The following is a 7,591-nucleotide window of genomic DNA, read 5'->3' as shown; positions in this document are numbered from 1 at the left end:
GTAAAATAAGGGCTGAAAACCAAACCCTTAGAGATCACTGGAAACTTTTGTTAGGGCTGTTTCAGTGGAATGCAAGAGGTCCATTAAAGTGCTAGAAGAGAGATAACTGAGCAGATACAATTACACAAAAGAAGTTTACAAAATAAAATCTGGACTAGAGATAGAGAGTTAGTAACCAGGGCAATATGAACCAAGAGTAAGCTTCTTGAGGATGGGGATAGAAAATGTTAAAACTGAAAGAGGCAGTTTGAAGATGACAGTAGATGGGAAGCACAAACAAGATGTGTGATAATGCAGTCATCAGCATAAGGGGTTAGGGGGTTTCTAGAACATCTCCTACCAATGGCCATGGTATCTGTGTAGTGTCCATGGTTTTCTCTCAACGCCTAACTGTTTGAGATCTGGTGTGCAAGTGATGCACATTGAAACTATGGGAGTTATCCATATTTTGCAGATCTGTAGTTTATGGAATGAAATATGGCCATGGATATGTGCACGAAGTCTTAATCTGACCTCCAGAATGTCTAAATCTGTAGATATTTATCTACGGTATTTCAGGCCAGGAATCACAGCAACCTCTACTAAGAACTTCAATGCCAGCCTTGGGTTCTGCAGAAAGAGACTTTTGAAGGCATAGAGCATAAGTACCATAATTCATATTATTGCTGTTATCCCTACATTGCTAGCCAGTTCCTGGTCCCATGGGGACTTAGAATGGAGCAATGGCACCAGTCTGCTTTTTTTATGATCAGGGCCACAAGATTGGACAACTTTTGAAAGTTTGATATACACTTCCTACACTTCCAATCAAGCAGGCATATGTTCTCATTTGAAAGTGTGGCTTAAGCAGTTGCCAAACTCCTCTAGCAGTGGGTTATATAACCCGCAAATAAGAGGGTAAAGCGTATTGAAATCCAACATGCCCAATCTTTCTTTCTTTTTTTCTTTCTTTTTTTTTTTTGGGGGGGGGGGGGCATAATACAAAGTAGATGGTAACCAGTCCTGTCCAAATCCATGACAACTTTAGGGAGAAGGATACAATGGAGAAGAATAAAGTGACTTAAACATTTGTTCTACTGTACTAGTTATACTTAGATATGATCTAACCAAGTGTAAGTATCAATGGACATCAATACAAGCATGTGAACAAACACGTAAAACCAAATACTGCACCATCTGCAAATTGTAAATCTCTTCACTCCAGAAAGAATTCCTTAAAATGTCTGAATAATCTTCCCAGTACTTGGGTGTGGTTCTTGATGAGTGCATCATTTACACGCCCTGAGGTAAGCAACACCTGGTAACACCCTTTCTGACACACACATGTTCTGATAGGCCACCTCATCCTGTCTGTCAACTTTACCTTAAGGAGGAATACAAAAAGCCTTGAGCTTCAAATGGGCAGATCACTCTTGCAGTAAGCATCCAACTCTGTACTTTCTGTAGATATTTATATTTGTTTTACTTCCTTTTACCTCACTTTAACTCCTCACAACTTTAGATAAGTTTGTGTTTTCTGTATCCACATCTTTATTTTATACTAGTTGAAGGAACAGTCTGTACCTTGGTTAAATCTCTTTTCAATTTCTTTACAACTAAATTCCCTTTCCCTGCACTAAATAGGGTGATTTACATTTCACTGCTTTGCTATGTAGCTTTTATGTGCTCTTTGTATTGTATCATGCTTGTCTCTTATCTTAGCACTTTATCTACTTAGAAAGAATGCACAACCACTGGATCATTTGTCTCAATGGAAAGGTAAGTAGCAAATGTTCTCAGCTTTTTTTTTTTTTTTTTTAGATTGTTTGCACACAGAAAGATTTCCGATGAATGAAAATATTAACACTGGCATTCCCAGGTGAAAACATACATTACAGAGGAGGAACATTGCCCGGTAGAGCATTTAAAATCTGTCAAAAGATGTCCTAGTGTTTGGACACACAGCACATCGAATTACTGTTAAACATGTATATATGTAGGTTTACCTAGCTGACCGCTGTTTAGATGAAAAGTAAGGTTGACGTTGCTGCAGGCCATAAAATTCCTGTACTATTCAGCACAAAATTGGTTTGAATTTTCTGCTGAATTGGTTTGAAATTGACGACTAGATTTTTCTTGTTTTATTAAAATGTTCCTCAAGGTATAAATAATATATAGAAGTGGTGATGTAAGAAGGACTGTGGAAGGTAAAACTATCATTAATTTCATCCAAAATGATGAAGGTCATTTATAAAAGATCCACCACTTGTTTAAGCTGTTTTGAAGAAGGTTCCCTTTTTATAGGGGCTGGGCCAAATCACTGCATACCACTTTATATCTATTAAGTTGTAAGTAGTAGGTAACTTTGTCATAGCACCAAAGTCAGCCCAAGGAGAGAGTTTCTTATGTATGACAAATATACAACTGCTTTGAACATTTTGTCAGGTGTATAGTTTGTGCTATTCATACATGACCCAAACTATGTGGCAGGAGTTAATATGTCTGGACTTATTGTTTCAAGCATAGAGGAGTATGGACTGTGCAGTCTTTGCTTCGCATACAGTCCAGACAGAAAAACCTAGAGCATAGTCTAGCTTCTAGGATCCATAATCAGCATAGGACCTCACTGTATAGTTCTTATAATGGATAGAAGCTTTGTAGTAGAAGTCGCATACTGAATATGGAGTCCAAGGAGCCTGAGCCTTTCATACTTTTTAAACTTCATGCTAAAACTTTCCATAAATCATATTATAATATTACAATATTAAAAGGTCTGCCACATATTCACTTTAATATATAGTTTGTAGATATTTAAAAGTATCTGCTAATAACATAATTGTAAAGATATTATTGATATCATTTTAGCATGCCTGCATAATGAAATTCAACAATGAATGAAGCTGATATTGCTTCCTACAACTAATGTGAGTCCTGTAGCACTACATGAAGTAATACGTTGCATATTTATACATTAGAAGAGTTTAGGACACCATTGAATGGACCATTACTTTTAGGTATATAAAGTGTGAAATCTTTGCAGATAAATCATTTCATCCTAATATTACTCTTAAAGTAAATGAGCAAAATAAGAATGTTAAATCAGTCTATGAAAAGCGAGCAGTGATTGAGAGGTTTAAAACTAAGTAGAGTTGTGCATTGAAATCAAACACATAAGGGCTGTATTACAACAGATTATCTGACCAATTTCTGTCCAATCAGACCAATAATTAGTGTGTATAAGAAAATATCTGTGTTTGAAATAGGCCATCTGACCAATGATTGGTCAGATAATCTGCTCATGTAATACAGTCCTAAGCTGTCTCATCAGCTTCTTAACAGTTGTTAGGGATGACTTTTCCCTTTGCACAAAAATTGCAGTCTGCTATACCAACTGTGCGTATAGCCTCATATACTAACTGAGTTATAGTCTCATTTTCCCCACCCCTAAGATCCAAAGTACCCCTCCTTAAATTATGAGCTTTTGTGTTAGAACACTATCATACAGTAATAAGTTGGCATGGAGTCATATAACATTATAACAATTAATATACCTATTAAGCACACAACATCTATACTAGATCAAAATAAGTGAGAGACTTGCATTCATTAAAGTGATAAAAAAAAAAAGTTAAAGAACTTGTATGCAAATAAAAAACATGGTGGCAACTTTTTTTTTCCCCCCACATCACAGCCTTCAAAGATCTTCAGGATGACTCTTGCCTCCAGCTATTTTTACTCATTCCTAAGTCACTGTGTGATCATGAGATGTAAACTGTTTGTTGTGTGAAGACTGGTTAAGACATGTCCAGAAGACAGAAAACTTTCAGATAGGCCCAGACTGTGCTGTGGAATCCAGATCTCCAGGTGTGTTCTCCTCCATATATGGTGGTGATTCAAGTGTACTTAGCGAAAACAAGCCCTGACAGATAAAAGGGCAAGGCAATGAATATTACCAAGAGCACGGTTTGTGTTGTACAAGCTATGCAAAAAAATAAAAAATAACCTGATCTATAAATCTTTCACTTATTCCTCAGTGACCAGAAATACAGATAAGAAAAAGCAGCCAACTATAAAGTACAAATATTCGATTCACTTTTATCATATGTATCTTTGTCTTAATTTCTTGCAAACTATTAAACTTGTGGGATAGAAAAGACAAAGCAATTAAATATTTATTTCTTATATAACATCAACCTGTTCTGTAGTGCTGCACAAAGCCATCACTAACATCATTCCCTGTCCCTAATCCCATCCGTCCCCTGTTTCCACACAGCCTACATTTTTCAATCTTAAACAAACAGATTTGAGAACATTTACTAATAGTTTTAGTTTAAGTTTACTGTTAAACTGGGAGTATGACCACACGGTGCAGATTTTCCACAGTGGAATTTGCACTACAAATTTTGCAGTGATCCCACAGTGGATTTGTTGAATATTTGACCCTAATCTTGCAAAGATAATGTTATCCAATTTCCTGAGACTGTAAAACCCTTGGTGACAAATCCACTGCAATTCTAAAGATGCACCAGATTTATCAAAGGGATTAATGCTGATCATACATTTAGTGCATCTTTAAATCCCTTTTACCCAACTTTGCACCATCTATTGGTGTAACATTTTTGCACAATTTTGTTACCAGTTTCCTGCTAAACTACAGCCTCTAGTTACGTAATGCACAAAAAGTGTCTAAATCACATAATAAATGTGATACAATCATGTATTCTAGATTTTTTTGTGATTGTTTTCTAGATTGTTAGTAAGACACACCCCTTATTGCTGTGATTGGCTTTTAAGATCTGTATAATCTTTTACTACTGTTACGTATACAAATCATTGTTCATATGACTAGCGAATGCATGTAAGTGCATACACTGTATAAGGCAAGACAAGCCCTACCTTCTTGCTATGGAAGTAAAAAATTTAGAGTTTTCCATAGCAAGAGGCTCAAGAGTCCTAACTATCAAGACCCGGTATGTCAATAATTAACCCCTTCCAGGCTTTGTATATAGGATACCCTGGTTGCCATTTCCTATTAATAATATTACTATGTGCTATGTGTTCTTTTTCCTAATTTTATGACAACAGATCAGTTCATCGATTTAGTGAATAATCCACATGTTCTGCTGTCCTTCATTCCACCGGAGTCTGTCTCATACATAATCAGATTTCAGTGGGGTGAAGCACAACAGGCATGTAACAATGTCTGCACAATCTACAATGAAAGCTGATCCAAGACTGAAAAAAAATATTTATTTCATCAACCACTGGATTAAATTGTACAGGAAAAAAGCTAAGAAGCAAGCATACCTGTACATACAATGTTTGTGACATTTTCTTCACTATGATGGGGCAATTGGAAGGTAATAAATGGAATCTGGAATCTTTCTATTCAATAAAGTCACTTATTGAAGTCCACTATCTTCATACTTTTTTATCTGCTTACCTTTTTCTTATTAATAGCAGCAATGGACACTCAGTGATAGTAAATTTGCTAGTATCTACAGTAGGTTAGACACCTGACTCATTTATTTTAAAATTATAAGTATGTGTGCATGGTTTAGAGTAAAATTGCAATATATAAAAGGAAATCCATCAGCAGTTTTAACAATCCTAAACTGCTAACATCATTAGGCTTCATGCAATTTGAAGTTCCCAATGCATGGGCAAAGTTCTATTTTTTTGTGGTTTAAAGACACAGAAAGAAGCCCCACAGAAGCACTCTGTAGTGCTTCCGTGGGGTTCTGTGTCTGTGTTCCGCACAGCACCTTCCGGATTGTGGACCAATTCAAGTAAATTAGTCCGCATCCGTGATGTGGTGTGCACATGGCCGGTGCCCGTATATTGTGGACCTGCTGTTTGTGGGCCGCAATAAAGGCATGGCCTGGCAACAGCCGTGTGCATGAACCCTTAGGTAGAGCCTAGGGATCCACAGTAGTAAGAATATAAATTTTTATTCTGCCAGATTCTGGTCTTGGAGGCGGAGTTTCACTGTGGTCTGCACTGATCGACAGCTGTAGTGGTCTCCAGTTTGGATGCTACAGCTGGCACTGTGAACAGAGTGGAGGAACTATGAAGCAGCTCAATGCAGAGAGAACTTCACTGTGAATCTCTGCCTCTTAGGCACTTGAAGAAGTAGAATTAGGCAGAATGAAACTTTATATTCACACCACTCCTGTTGATAAAAACTCCACAAAAGGTAAGTTAGTACTGCTGTACCTGTACCCAGCCTTCAGCTAGTAAAAAGGTCAAATATCACAATAAAAACTGATGACAGATTCCCTGAATCTGAAGAGAAGATAGGTTTGCTGTTTGGTGGTTGATTTTAATAATGGTAGTAGACTGAAAAGGCTCACACTGTAACACAATATAATAAAGTAATTTAGTCAATAGAGGATATATCCCCATTTCTATATGTTTGGTACTCATTCATCTTCCTTTACTTACACTTACTTACATTTCAGTATAAGGAAAAATAAATAAAATCATGTAGACATAAAAGCCGTCATGCACTAATATATATATATATATATATATATATATATATATATTTAAAAAAAAAAAATGAAGTATTCAAATGAATGAGACTGAGCTGTAATGCCATGCACAGCCAATATACAATGTAGGGCACTGTGCTTTGTGAGCTGAGCTGCTCCTTTGTCATGTGAACTTTGAACTTGATGTCACTGGCCTAGGAAAAGCAGAGAGAAGGCTGTGGTACTCACAGCAGCACCACTGCCTTCTCAAAACAGCTGATCAGGTGGGGTCCTGGGTGTCAGATTTAGAAGTGGAAGAATTTAGAAGTAGGAATGAATGAATGAATGAATAAATAGTGACTGGGCTGCTTCACCTGCTTTTCTATGAAATCATTGTCAGCACCGAAAGGAGGGAGGGAGCAAGTGGAGAAAGTGGACCAGAATTTCAACCACAGAAGACACAACAGGGAGCACTAGCAGAAAGGAAATTGTATTGTACAGAAAACACCTTACAATATTATTATTGCAAAAAATAAAATATAGCAAAAAGTTTGGTTTGAAATTCACTATGTAAAGCATAATAATATTTTTTTGTGGCATAACCCTTTTAATTGACATCAGTAGTTATGCACCTTTGAGGGTGGTGTCACACACAGCTTTTGTGGCAGTTTTTGATACAGTTTTTTTTAGTGAAACCCAGAAGTGGCTTGAAAGGAAATGAGAAATATGAAGGAAAGCTTTAAACTTCTCTTTACTGCTGAATCTACTTCTGAATTTGGCTACAGAAATGTATCTGTAATGGCTGTAAAAAATGTGTGCAACATCACCTTCACACAGTTTTTTCATATAATCCTCTGAGTCTCTGCCAGTGAGAAAACTTCCACAAGAGTGCTAGGGCAGTGATGGCTAACCTTGGCACTCCAGCTGTGGTGAAACTACGACTCCCAGCATGCTCCATTTATTTCGAGAGTTCTGAGAGCAGCCAAGCAAGGGGGGGCATCTTGGGAGTTGTAGTTTTACCACAGCTGGAGTGCCAAGGATAGCCATCACTGTGCTAGGGTATGGCCACACATTCAGGTTCTTTGATCCAGTTTTTTTAAGCCCAAATCATAAGTGCATGAACATCATAAAGACAACAG

At 37.1% G+C, this 7,591-nt stretch overlaps 1 long non-coding RNA gene across 3 annotated transcripts; it reads left to right on the top strand.

Moving 5' to 3' along the window:
• Positions 1 to 1,406: 1,406 nt before the first annotated feature.
• On the top strand, positions 1,407 to 5,394 carry LOC122932075. 3 transcript variants are annotated; one of them, XR_006388274.1, is made up of 4 exons: positions 1,407 to 1,417; positions 1,718 to 1,758; positions 2,845 to 2,903; positions 3,671 to 5,394. It is a non-coding gene; the product is annotated as an uncharacterized LOC122932075 (long non-coding RNA). The 3 variants fall into 3 exon arrangements; XR_006388273.1 differs by lacking the exon at positions 1,407 to 1,417 and having other exon boundaries at positions 1,425 to 1,758; XR_006388275.1 differs by lacking the exons at positions 1,407 to 1,417; positions 2,845 to 2,903 and having other exon boundaries at positions 1,425 to 1,758.
• Positions 5,395 to 7,591: the final 2,197 nt, after the last annotated feature.

Source organism: Bufo gargarizans, chromosome 3 (genome assembly GCF_014858855.1).
Source record: "Bufo gargarizans isolate SCDJY-AF-19 chromosome 3, ASM1485885v1, whole genome shotgun sequence".
Taxonomy (NCBI): domain Eukaryota; kingdom Metazoa; phylum Chordata; class Amphibia; order Anura; family Bufonidae; genus Bufo; species Bufo gargarizans.
This window is presented reverse-complemented; position numbering and strand designations above follow the sequence as displayed.